Source organism: Scyliorhinus torazame, chromosome 6 (assembly GCF_047496885.1).
Source record: "Scyliorhinus torazame isolate Kashiwa2021f chromosome 6, sScyTor2.1, whole genome shotgun sequence".
NCBI lineage: Eukaryota > Metazoa > Chordata > Chondrichthyes > Carcharhiniformes > Scyliorhinidae > Scyliorhinus > Scyliorhinus torazame.
In genome coordinates, this window is record NC_092712.1 from 7,957,763 (window position 1) to 7,971,212 (window position 13,450).

Below are 13,450 nucleotides of genomic sequence, written 5' to 3' on the forward strand. Positions count from 1 at the left end.
TCGAGTTTCTGACCCACAGACCACAATCAGTAAGAATGAACAACAACACCTCCTCCACAATCGTCCTCAACACCGGGGCCCCGCAAGGCTGCGTACTTAGCCCCCTGCTCTACTCCCTGTACACACACGACTGCGTGGCAAAACTTGGTTCCAATTCCATCTACAACTTTGCTGACGATACGACCATAGTGGGCCGGATCTCGAATAACGATGAGTCCGAATACAGGAGGGAGATAGAGAACCTAGTGGAGTGGTGTAGCGACAACAATCTCTCCCTCAATGCCAGCAAAACTAAAGAGCTGGTCATTGACTTCAGGAAGCAAAGTACTGTACACACCCCTGTCAGCATCAACAGGGCCGAGGTGGAGATGGTTAGCAGTTTCAAATTCCTAGGGGTGCACATCTCCAAAAATCTGTCCTGGTCCACCCACGTCGACGCTACCACCAAGAAAGCACGGTAGCACAATGGTTAGCTCTGTTGCTTCACAGCTCCAGGGTCCCGGGTTCGATTCCTGGCTTGGGTCACTGTCTGTGCGGAGTCTGCACGTCCTCCCCGTTTCTGCGTGGGTTTCCTCCGGGTGCTCCGGTTTCCACCCACAGTCCAAAGATGTGCAGGTTAGGTGGATTGGCCATGCTAAATTGCCCCTTAATTTCCAAAAAGGTTTGGGTGGGGTTATTGTGTTACTAGGGGTTACGGGGATAGGGTGAAGGCGTGGGCTTAAGTCAGGTGCTCTTTCCAAGGGCCGGTGCAGACTCGATGGGCCGAATGACTGTAAATTCTATGAACAGCGCCTATACTTCCTCAGGAAACTAAGGAAATTCGGCAGGTCCACATTGACTCTTACCAACTTTTACAGATGCACCATAGAAAGCATCCTATCGGGCTGCATCACAGCCTGGTATGGCAACTGCTCGGCCCAGGACCGCAAGAAACTTCAGAGAGTCGTGAACACCGCCCAGTCCATCACACGAACCTGCCTCCCATCCATTGACTCCATCTACACCTCCCGCTGCCTGGGGAAAGCGGGCAGCATAATCAAAGACCCCTCCCACTCTGCGTGGGTTTCCTCCGGGCGCTCCAGTTTCCTCCCAGAAGTCCCGAAAGACGTGCTGTTAGGTGAATTGGACATTCTGAATTCTCCCTCTGTGCACCCGAACAGGCCCCGGAATGTGGCGACCAGACGATTTTCAACAGTAACTTCATTGCGGTGTTAATGTAAGCCACACAGATGATCGGGTACAGCAGGTGGAGGTAGGAACTGCCGAGGGGGCGGATGGTTGGAGGGCAGCCCAGCCCCAGGAACTAGCTGCCATCCAGACGGGTCTCGAGATTCTGGAACAGACGGTCCCCTGGATTGTGGAGGTGCAGTTGCAGAGTCAGGGTCTATGTGAGGAGTTGCCGGCGAGCGTCCAGCACCGCAGGATGGAGGTGGAGTAATCCATCTGCGTGCAGGAGGAGGAGGGGGTGTCGGCCACCGGTGCTACCCAGGTCAAACCACATGGGTGGCGTCCGCGGTGGAGGCCTTGAGGGCGAGGATTTTAGCCTTGAATCAGCCTGGGGCATTCTGTGCAGGCTGAGATTCTTGGCAGGGCTGCCCTCACACAGGCAGCCATGTACCAGAGCCACCTGGACATCCCAACGGCGCTCCTCAGCGTGACAGGCGGTGCCCGTACACACGGGGCCTCACACGGGGCCTCATGCGGCGCCTCCTCCTCCTCGGCCTATTGGGCGGGCGGCTCTCCACCCTCAGCAGCTGCTTCCTTTTCTGCTGCTGCCCTCTCCGCTGCTGCCCGCTCCGCTGCTGCCCTCTCCGCTGCTGCCCACTCCGCTGCTGCCTGCTCCGCTGCTGCCTGCTCCGCTGCTGCCCGCTCCACTGTTGCCCACTCCTCTGCTGCCCGCTCCGTTGCTGCCCACTCCACTGCTGCCCATTCCGCTGCTGCCCGCTCCGCTGCTGCCCGCTCCGCTGCTGCCCGCTCCGCTGCTGCCCACACCGCTGCTGCCCGCTCCACTGTTGCCCACTCCTCTGCTGCCCGCTCCGTTGCTGCCCACTCCACTGCTGCCCATTCCGCTGCTGCCCGCTCCGCTGCTGCCCATTCCGCTGCTGCCCATTCCGCTGCTGCCCATTCCGCTGCTGCCCGCTCCGCTGCTGCCCATTACGCTGCTGCCCACTCCGCTGCTGCCCGCTCCGCTGCTGCCCACTCCGCTGCTGCCCATTCCGCTGCTGCCCATTCCGCTGCTGCCCGCTCCGCTGCTGCCCATTACGCTGCTGCCCACTCCGCTGCTGCCCGCTCCGCTGCTGCCCACTCCGCTGCTGCCCATTACGCTGCTGCACGCTCCGCTGCTGCCCACTCCGCTGCTGCCCACTCCGCTGCTGCCCACTCCGCTGCTGCCCATTCCGCTGCTGCTGCCCACTCCGCTGCTGCCCGCTCCGCTGCTGCCCATTACGCTGCTGCCCACTCCGCTGCTGCCCGCTCCGCTGCTGCACACTCCGCTGCTGCCCACACCGCTGCTGCCCACTCCTCTGCTGCCTATTACGCTGCTGCCCACACCGCTGCTGCACGCTCCGCTGCTGCCCACTCCGCTGCTGCCCACTCCTCTGCTGCCCATTACGCTGCTGCCCACACCGCTGCTGCCCGCTCCGCTGCTGCCCGCTCCGCTGCTGCCCGCTCCACTGCTGCCCATTCCGCTGCTGCCCGCTCCGCTGCTGCCCATTCCACTGCTGCCCGCTCCGCTGCTGCCCGCTCCGCTGCTGCCCGTTCCACTGCTGCCCGCTCCGCTGCTGCCCGCTCCGCTGCTGCCCGCTCCGCTGCTGCCCGCTCCACTGCTGCCCATTCCACTGCTGCCCGCTCCCCTGCTGCCCGCTCCGCTGCTGCCCACTCCGCTGCTGCCCATTCCGCTGCTGCCCACTCCGCTGCTGCCCGCTCCGCTGCTGCCCACTCCGCTGCTGCCCACTCCGCTGCTGCCCGCTCCGCTGCTGCCCGCTCCGCTGCTGCCCGCTCCACTGCTGCCCATTCCACTGCTGCCCGCTCCCCTGCTGCCCGCTCCGCTGCTGCCCACTCCGCTGCTGCCCGCTCCACTGCTGCCCGCTCCGCTGCTGCCTGCTCCACTGCTGCCCATTCCACTGCTGCCCGCTCCCCTGCTGCCCGCTCCGCTGCTGCCCACTCCGCTGCTGCCCATTCCGCTGCTGCCCGCTCCGCTGCTGCCCGCTCCGCTGCTGCCCGCTCCACTGCTACCCATTCCACTGCTGCCCACTCCGCTGCTGCCCATTCCGCTGCTGCCCATTCCGCTGCTGCCCGCTCCGCTGCTGCCCGCTCCGCTGCTGCCCACTCCGCTGCTGCCCACTCTGCTGCTGCCCGCTCCGCTGCTGCCCGCTCCGCTGCTGCCCGCTCCGCTGCTGCCCATTCCGCTGCTGCACGCTCCGCTGCTGCCCGCTCCGCTGCTGCCCACTCCGCTGCTGCCCACTCCGCTGCTTCCCGCTCCGCTGCTGCCCACTCCGCTGCTGCCCGCTCCGCTGTTGCCCACACCGCTGCTGCCCGCTCCGCTGCTGCCCGTCTCGCTGCTGCCCGCTCTGCTGCTGCCCATTCCGCTGCTGCCCGCTCCGCTGCTGCCCGCTCCGCTGCTGCCCGTCTCGATGCTGCCCGCTCTGCTGCTGCCCACTCTGCTGGTGCCCACACCACTGCTACCCACTCCGCTGCTGCCCGTCTCGCTGCTGCCCGCTCTGCTGTTGCCCACACCGCTGTTGCCCACACCGCTGCTGCCCACCCCACTGCTGCCCACTCTGCTGCTGCCCGCTCTGCTGCCCGCTCTGCTGCTGCCCACTCCACTGCTGCTCGCTCTGCTGCTGCCCACTCCGCTGCTGCCCGCTCCACTGCTGCCCACTCCGCTGCTGCCCATCTCGCTGCTGCCCGCTCCGCTGCTGCCCGCTCCGCTGCTGCCCGCTCCGCTGCTGCCCGCTCTGCTGCTGCCCGCTCCGCTGCTGCCCGCTCCGCTGCTGCCCGCTCCGCTGCTGCCCGCTTCGCTGCTGCCCGCTCCGCTGCTGCCCGCTCCGCTGCTGCCCTCTCCGCTGCTGCCCACTTCGCTGCTGCCCGCTTCGCTGCTGCCCGCTCCGCTGCAGCCCATTCCGCTGCTGCCCGCTTCGCTGCTGCCCGCTCCGCTGCTGCCCGCTTCGCTGCTGCCCGCTTCGCTGCTGCCCGCTCCGCTGCAGCCCATTCCGCTGCTGCCCACTCCGCTGCTGCCCACTCCGCTGCTGCCCACTCCGCTGCTGCCCATTCCACTGCTGCCCATTCCGCTGCTGCCCAATCCGCTGCTGCCCGCTCCGCTGCTGCCCACTCCGCTGCTGCCCACTGTGCTGCTGCCCACTCCGCTGCTGCAGCTTCCTCCTCCTCGAGCAGCTCCAGCTCGGACAGCCGCAGGGCGTCCCCCAGGGCTGCGGGGACCAGCAGGAAGGCGCATCCCCCAGGGCTGCGGGGACCAGCAGGAAGGCGCATCCCCCAGGGCTGCGGGGACCAGCAGGAAGGCGCATCCCCCAGAGCTGCGGGGACCAGCAGGAAGGCGCATCCCCCAGGGCTGCGGGGACCAGCAGGAAGGCGCATCCCCCAGGGCTGCGGGGACCAGCAGGAAGGCGCATCCCCCAGGGCTGCGGGGACCAGCAGGAAGGCGCATCCCCCAGGGCTGCGGGGACCAGCAGGACGGCGCATCCCCCAGGGCTGCGGGGACCAGCAGCAGCTCGAGCAGCTCCAGCTCGGACAGCCGCAGGGCGTCCCCCAGGGCTGCGGTGACCAGCAGGAAAGCGCATCCCCCAGGGCTGCGGGGACCAGCAGGTGGGATCTGTACGAGCAGGACGGGTTGCATCCGAACCAGAGGGGCACCAATATCCTGGGAGGGAGGTTTTCTAGTACTCTTCGGGAGGGTTTAAACTAATTTGGCAGGGGAATGGGAACCTAATTTGTAGTCCAGCAACTAAGGTAGCCGATATTCAGGACGACAAAGCGTGTAATGAGGCAGTGGGGAAGGGAACACTGACAAAGGAGAGTACTTGCAGGCACGGAGATGGGTTGAAGTGTGTATACTTCAACGCAGGGGGGGTGGGCACGGGAGCAATAGGTCAGAAGGTGAGAGCATTGAGGGAGAACTAGGGAATAGGGACAGTGTGGCTCTGAGGCAGAGCAGACGGGGAGAAGTTGCTGAACACAGCGGGTCTGGTGGCCTGAAGTGCATATGTTTTAATGCAAGGAGCATTACGGGTAAGGCAGATGAACTTAGAGCTTGGATTAGTACTTGGAACTATGATGTTGTGGCCATTACAGAGACCTGGTTGAGGGAAGGGCAGGATTGGCAGCTAAACGTTCCAGGATTTAGATGTTTCAGGCGGGATAGAGGGGGATGTAAAAGGGGAGGTGGAGTTGCGCTACTTGTTCGGGAGAATATCACAGCTGTACTGCGAGAGGACACCTCAGAGGGCAGTGAGGCTATATGGGTAGAGATCAGGAATAAGAAGGGTGCAGTCACAATGTTGGGGGTATACTACAGGCCTCCCAACAGCCAGTGGGAGATAGAGGAGCAGATAGGTAGACAGATTTTGGAAAAGAGTAAAAACAACAGGGTTGTGGTGATGGGAGACTTCAACTTCCCCAATATTGACTGGGACTCACTTAGTGCCAGGGGCTTAGACGGGGCGGAGTTTGTAAGGAGCATCCAGGAGGGCTTCTTAAAACAATATGTAGACAGTCCAACTAGGGAAAGGGCGGTACTGGACCTGGTATTGGGGAATGAGCCCGGCCAGGTGGTAGATGTTTCAGTAGGGGAGCATTTCGGTAACAGTGACCACAATTCAGTAAGTTTTAAAGTACTGGTGGACAAGGATAAGAGTGGTCCGAGGATGAATGTGCTAAATTGGGGGAAGGCTAATTATAACAATATTAGGCGGGAACTGAAGAACATAGATTGGGGGCGGATGTTTGAGGGCAAATCAACATCTGACATGTGGGAGGCTTTCAAGTGGCAGTTGAAAGGAATACAGGACCGGCATGTTCCTGTGAGGAAGAAAGATAAATACGGCAATTTTCGGGAACCTTGGTTGACGAGTGATATTGTAGGCCTCGTCAAAAAGAAAAAGAAGGCATTTGTCAGGGCTAAAAGGCTGGGAACAGACGAAGCCTGCGTGGAATATAAGGAAAGTAGGAAGGAACTTAAGCAAGGAGTCAGGAGGGCTAGAAGGTGTCACGAAAAGTCATTGGCAAATAGGGTTAAGGAAAATCCCAAGGCTTTTTACACGTACATAAAAAGCAAGAGGGTAGCCAGGGAAAGGGTTGGCCCACTGAAGGATAGGCAAGGGAATCTATGTGTGGAGCCAGAGGAAATGGGTGAGGTACTAAATGAATACTTTGCATCAGTATTCACCAAAGAGAAGGAATTGGTAGATGTTGAGTCTGGAGAAGGGGGTGTAGATAGCCTGGGTCACATTGTGATCCAAAAAGACGAGGTGTTGGGTGTCTTAAAAAATATTAAGGTAGATAAGTCCCCAGGGCCTGATGGGATCTACCCCAGAATACTGAAGGAGGCTGGAGAGGAAATTGCTGAGGCCTTGACAGAAATCTTTGGATCCTCGCTGTCTTCAGGGGATGTCCCGGAGGACTGGAGAATTGCCAATGTTGTTCCTCTGTTTAAGAAGGGTAGCAAGGATAATCCCGGGAACTACAGGCCGGTGAGCCTTACTTCAGTGGTAGGGAAATTACTGGAGAGAATTCTTCGAGACAGGATCTACTCCCATTTGGAAGCAAATGGACGTATTAGTGAGAGGCAGCACGGTTTTGTGAAGGGGAGGTCGTGTCTCACTAACTTGATAGAGTTTTTCGAGGAGGTCACTAAGATGATTGATGCAGGTAGGGCAGTAGATGTTGTCTATATGGACTTCAGTAAGGCCTTTGACAAGGTCCCTCATGGTAGACTAGTACAAAAGGTGAAGTCACACGGAATCAGGGGTGAGCTGGCAAGGTGGATACAGAACTGGCTAGGCCATAGAAGGCAGAGAGTAGCAATGGAGGGATGCTTTTCTAATTGGAGGGCTGTGACCAGTGGTGTTCCACAGGGATCAGTGCTGGGACCTTTGCACTTTGTAGTATATATAAATGATTTGGAGGAAAATGTAACTGGTCTGATTAGTAAGTTTGCAGATGACACAAAGGTTGGTGGAATTGCGGATAGCGATGAGGACTGTCGGAGGATACAGCAGGATTTAGATTGTCTGGAGACTTGGGCGGAGAGATGGCAGATGGAGTTTAATCCGGACAAATGTGAGGTAATGCATTTTGGAAGTTCTAATGCAGGTCAGGAATATACAGTGAATGGTAGAACCCTCAAGAGTATTGAAAGTCAAAGAGATCTAGGAGTACAGGTCCACAGGTCATTGAAAGGGGCAACACAGGTGGAGAAGGTAGTCAAGAAGGCATACGGCATGCTTGCCTTCATTGGCCGGGGCATTGAGTATAAGAATTGGCAAGTCATGTTGCAGCTGTATACAACCTTAGTTAGGCCAAACTTGGAGTATAGTGTTCAATTCTGGTCGCCACACTACCAGAAGGATGTGGAGGCTTTAGAGAGGGTGCAGAAGAGATTTACCAGAATGTTGCCTGGTATGGAGGGCATTAGCTATGAGGAGCGATTGAATAAACTCGGTTTGTTCTCACTGGAACGAAGGAGGTTGAGGGGAGACCTGATAGAGGTATATAAAATTATGAGGGGCATAGACAGAGTGGATAGTCAGAGACTTTTCCCCAGGGTAGAGGGGTCAATTACTAGGGGGCATAGGTTTAAGGTGAGAGGAGCAAGGTTTAGAGTAGATGTACGAGGCAAGTTTTTTACGCAGAGGGTAGTGGGTGCCTGGAACTCGCTACCGGAGGAGGTGGTGGAAGCAGGGACGATAGGGACATTTAAGGGGCATCTTGACAAATATATGAATAGGATGGGAATAGAAGGATACGGACCCAGGAAGTGTAGAAGATTGTAGTTTAGTCGGGCAGCATGGTCGGCACGGGCTTTGAGGGCCGAAGGGCTTGTTCCTGTGCTGTACATTTCTTTGTTCTTTGTTCTTTGCAAGAAGCATCAGGAATAAGGTGGGTGAACTTAAGGCATGAATCGGTACTTGGGACTACGATGTGGTGGCCATCACGGAAACCTGGATAGAAGAGGGGCAGAAATGGTTGTTGGAGGTCCCTGGTTGTAGATGTTTCAATAAGATTAGGGAGGGTGGTAAAAGAGGTGGGGGGGGTGGCATTGTTAATTAGAGATAGTATAACAGCTGCAGAAAGGCAGTTCGAGGAGGATCTGTCTACTGAGGTAGTATGGGTTGAAGTCAGAAATAGGAAAGGAGCAGTCACCTTGTTAGGAGTTTTCTATAGGCCCCCCAATAGTAACAGAGCTGTGGAGGAACAGATTGGGAAACAGATTTTGGAAAGGTGCAGTAGTCACAAGGTAGTAGTCATGGGTGACTTCAACTTCCCAAATATTGAGTGGAAATTCTTTAGATCAAATAGTTTGGATGGAGTGGTGTTTGTGCAGTGTGTCCAGGAAGCTTTTCTAACACAGTATGTAGATTGTCCGACCAGAGGAGGGGCAATATTGGATTTGGTACTTGGTAATGAACCAGGGCAAGTGATAGATTTGTTAGTGGGGGAGCATTTTGGAGATAGTGAACACAACTCTGTGACTTTCACTTTAGTAATGGAGAGGGATAGGTACGTGCAACAGGGCAAGGTTTACAATTGGGGGAAGGGTAAATACGATGTTGTCAGACAAGAATTGAAGTGCATAAGTTGGGAACATAGGCTGTCAGGGAAGGACACAATTGAAATGTGGAACTTGTTCAAGGAACAGGTGCTACGTGTCCCTGATATGTATGTCCCTGTCAGGCAGGGAAGAGATGGTCGAGTGAGGGAACCATGTTTGACAAGAGAGGTTGAATGTCTTGTTAAGAGGAAAAAGGAGACTTATGTAAGGCTGAGAAAACAAGGTTCAAACAGGGCGCTGGAGGGATACAAGATAGCCAGGAGGGAACTGAAGGAAGGGATTAGGAGAGCAAAGAGAGGGCATGAACAATCTTTGGCGGGTAGGATCAAGGAAAACCCCAAGGCCTTTTACACATATGTGAGAAATATGAGAATGACTCGAGCGAGGGTAGGTCCGATCAAGGACAGTAGCGGGTGATTGTGTATTGAGTCTGAGGGGCTGATTTAGCACAGGGCTAAATCGCTGGCTTTTAAAGCAGACCAAGGCAGGCCAGCAGCACCGTTCAATTCCTGTACCAACCTCCCCGAACAGGTGCCAGAATGTGGCGACTAGGGGCTTTTCACAGTAACTTTGTTTGAAGCCTACTTGTGACAATAAGCGACTTTCATTTCAAGAGATAGGAGAGGTCTTGAACGAGTACTTTTCTTCTGTATTTACAAATGAGAGGGGCAATATTGTTGGAGAGGACAGTGTGAAACAGATTGGTAAGCTCGAGGAAATACTTGTTAGGAAGGAAGATGTGTTGGGCATTTTGAAAAACTTGAGGATAGACAAGTCCCCAGGGCCTGACGGGATATATCCAAGGATTCTATGGGAGGCAAGAGATGAAATTGCAGAGCCGTTGGCAATGATCTTTTCGTCCTCATTGTCAACAGGGGTGGTACCAGGGGATTGGAGAGTGGCGAATGTCGTGCCCCTGTTCAAAAAAGGGAATAGGGATAACCCTGGGAATTACAGGCCAGTTAGTCTTACTTCGGTGGTAGGCAAAGTAATGGAAAGGGTACTGAGGGGTAGTATTTCTGAGCATCTGGAAAGACACTGCTTGATTAGGGATAGTCAGCACGGATTTGTGAGGGGTAGGTCTTGCCTCACAAGTCTTATTGAATTCTTTGAGGAGGTGACCAAGCATGTGGATGAAGGTAAAGCAGTGGATGTAGTGTACATGGATTTTAGTAAGGCATTTGATAAGGTTCCCCATGGTAGGCTTATGCAGAGAGTAAGGAGGCATGGGATAGTGGGAAATTTGGCCAGTTGGATAACGAACTGGCTAACCGATAGAAGTCAGAGAGTGGTGGTGGATGGCAAATATTCAGCCTGGATCCCAGTTACCAGTGGCGTACCGCAGGGATCAGTTCTGGGTCCTCTGCTGTTTGTGATTTTGATTAATGACTTGGATGAGGGAGTTGAAGGGTGGGTCAGTGGTGCGCAATCAATTGCACAAAGACTAAAGTTGGGTACAACTGTGGCTTTATTACAGTCAGATGCGTGGCCTCCTGCTGCAGCTGGCGAAATGGCAGGGCACTGGAGGTCATGCATATTTATACAGATCTTAGTGGGCGGAGCCAGCCGGCAGGAGCTACCGGCGAACCTGTAGTGCAGGTCCTACCTTACATCCCCTAATACAGTGGTTCACCATTAAGTAAATTTGCAGACGATATGAAGATTGGTGGAGTTGTGGATAGTAAGGAGGGCTGTTGTCGGCTGCAAAGAGACATAGATAGGATGCAGAGCTGGGCTGAGAAGTGGCAGATGGAGTTTAACCCTGAAAAGTGTGAGGTTGTCCATTTTGGAAGGACAAATATGAATGCAGAATACAGGGTTAACGGTAGAGTTCTTGGCAATGTGGAGGAGCAGAGAGATCTTGGGGTCTATGTTCATACATCTTTGAAAGTTGCCACTCAAGTGGATAGAGCTGTGAAGAAGGCCTATGGTGTGCTAGCGTTCATTAACAGAGGGATTGAATTTAAGAGCCGTGAGGTGATGATGCAGCTGTACAAAACCTTGGTAAGGCCACATTTGGAGTACTGTGTACAGTTCTGGTCGCCTCATTTTAGGAAGGATGTGGAAGCTTTGGAAAAGGTGCAAAGGAGATTTACCAGGATGTTGTCTGGAATGGAGAGTAGGTCTTACGAGGAAAGGTGGAGGGTGCTAGGCCTTTTCTCATTAGAATGGAGAAGGATGAGGGGCGACTTGATAGAGGTTTATAAGATGATCAGGGGAATAGATAGAGTAGACAGTCAGAGACTTTTTCCCCGGGTGGAACAAACCATTACAAGGGGACATAAATTGAAGGTGAATGGTGGAAGATATAGGAGGGATATCAGAGGTAGGTTCTTTACCCAGTGAGTAGTGGGGGCATGGAATGCACTGCCTGTGGAAGTAGTTGAGTCGGAAACATTAGGGGCCTTTAAGCAGCTATTGGATAGGTACATGGATTACGGTAGAATGATGGGGTGTAGATTAATTTATTCTTAATCTAGGACAAAAGTTTGGCACAACATCGTGGGCCGAAGGGCCTGTTCTGTGCTGTATTTTCTATGTTCTATGTTCTATTTTAGCATGGTCCATACCCCCCTCCCAACCATGTGCACCGGGGTACATGGTGGCCTCGGTTGGCACTGTGGACTCTGTCCCCGCATGCTCCCACTCCCTGCCCCGTCCCCGCAGACTCTGGCCTGGCGGCCTGTCCCTGCTGTTGGCTGGTGCTGCCCTTGCCAGCGGTTCACTCTGCGGCCCCTGTCTGGAGGGGCTACTGTGGACGTTGCCCTCGGGTGGGCCGCATGATGCCCGGCTGCCAGGTGGTTGCCAGTTGGGATGGGATGGCGGAGAGTGGGGTCTGGGGTGGTGGGCGGGGGCACCCATACAGCCGGTATTGCTCTGCAGAACCAGGGTCCAAGGTGGGTGGTCAGTGGGGTGCAAGATGACCACCTTGGAGGCCAGGCCAATGGCCTGGACACACCTCAGTCCTGTGAGGGGTCACCTCAGCCCCACGTCCGTCCCCCTTCACTCCCTGGTCCCGCACCACCAGCCAGCGTGGCCACTGTCCGGCCGGCAGCCCATGGTTGCGACTCTCCGTGTCTGAGCTCTTCGGTGTCTCTCATTAGCCCCGGCGCCTGTCTCCTAATTTTTAAAAGCACAAGTGACCCTGGGCGTTGCCCCTTCCCTCCAGTGGAGGCGGAGAATTGCAGAGGCCACAGAGAATACTGGGTCAGGCCCGCTAATGATACGCCAACGCTGATGACTGTACGGAGTGGAACGCATTGATGCCACTGTCGAGGCGCGGGAGAATTGCGAATTGGCCACAATTCCAGCATCAACACTGATTTTCCGCTGACCGCGTTTCCCGATTCTGCCATCGGCTGACGGAGAATCCCCCAAACAATTGCCATAACTCCAACAGAAAAACCCTTCATTCGCGGGTGTTAAATGTCTAAGTAGGCAGCCGGGACGATCAGCACGAGTTGTCTTCCAACATGGCCGTCGACCTCCCAAACTCTCCACAGTGTTCCGTGGACCACGGTCGTTTCGCTTGTTTCTGCAACATGTCCAACGTGCATCGTTCCTCGGTCTCTAACTGAGCCAGTCTCTGTGGTTTTAATCGAGACACATGTGGACTTAGTGGTTCAAACGTTTTGAAGTCCACACCAGTAGTAGTTAATCGAGTGCCCCCGAGTGTTTCCCTCCAATTTTGTCTGTGCTCCTTTAGCACATTCACGATACCTGCCTCCTTCTGTCCCTCATGTAGCACTAACATTCCTTCCTGACTGGTTAATGAACGTTTACTCAAATCTCGAGGTTCTCCTTCACCAAAACTATAGGTTGGAATGGTGCCCCCCCCCCCCCCCCCCAGGACTGGGGTGTGTTCAGGCACAGAGGTTTATCTCTCATATCCCTCATCCCTTCCAGTTGTTCCCACAGCTGTGTTCACCTGAGGTCTCCTCAGTCCAGTTGACACTACCGTCGCTCCTTTTTCAGAATCCTCTCTCTGAACCCCAACATGTAGAGAGAGACGCAACCTGCTGTGTGCTGCCTTTCAGGTCGAAGCAGAAAACTGAAAGCCAAAATGGAACCTGCCTTTCTCTGTTCCAGAAGTTTCTGAATGGCTCCACCAATTGCAATCGAAAACAGGGGCTGGCCCAGAATCTCAGGAGAGCTGATTGGCTGCTAGCCAAGTCCATCAAAATGGCATCAGGGTCCATGCCAAAGTGCATCCTGAATCAAGAGGTTTGCCCGGCCAGTCCTAATAGCAGCCAACAGCGGGGGGGGGGGGGGGGGGGGGGGCTGCGATTTCAGTTCAAAACCAAAAGACTGCAGTTTGAAAGCAAGGTTTACAATTCTGGGACAGCTAGCAGACACCCATCACCTTTAACCGTGTCATTTACCTTAAACTACATCACAATCCAGCCACTGACACCCATTGATTTCCTCATGTCTCCAGCTGTCATTACGAACGGATCCTGACAGTCTGATTTAGAATGCACCCACGGCGAGAAACAGCTTTAAGATCTTTTGTTTTTGGGGCTGCAGTTTGTTTGAAGTATAATCTGTATCTAACTCCAGCTGTGACAGGCCGAGATTTGCTAAAATGATAACTGGTCTCTTCCCATTCTCAGTCACTCAGTCTCACAAAGCAAGCGTTGGGGTTGGCAAGCGGCAGGGACCTGA

General features: G+C 55.2%; 1 protein-coding gene across 6 annotated transcripts in view; it reads left to right on the plus strand.

Annotated features, from left to right (window-relative positions):
- LOC140424662 (IQ motif and ankyrin repeat domain-containing protein 1-like) overlaps positions 1-13,450 on the plus strand; it is a 775,223-nt gene that overhangs the window by 266,095 nt on the left and 495,678 nt on the right. The window lies entirely within an intron of this gene.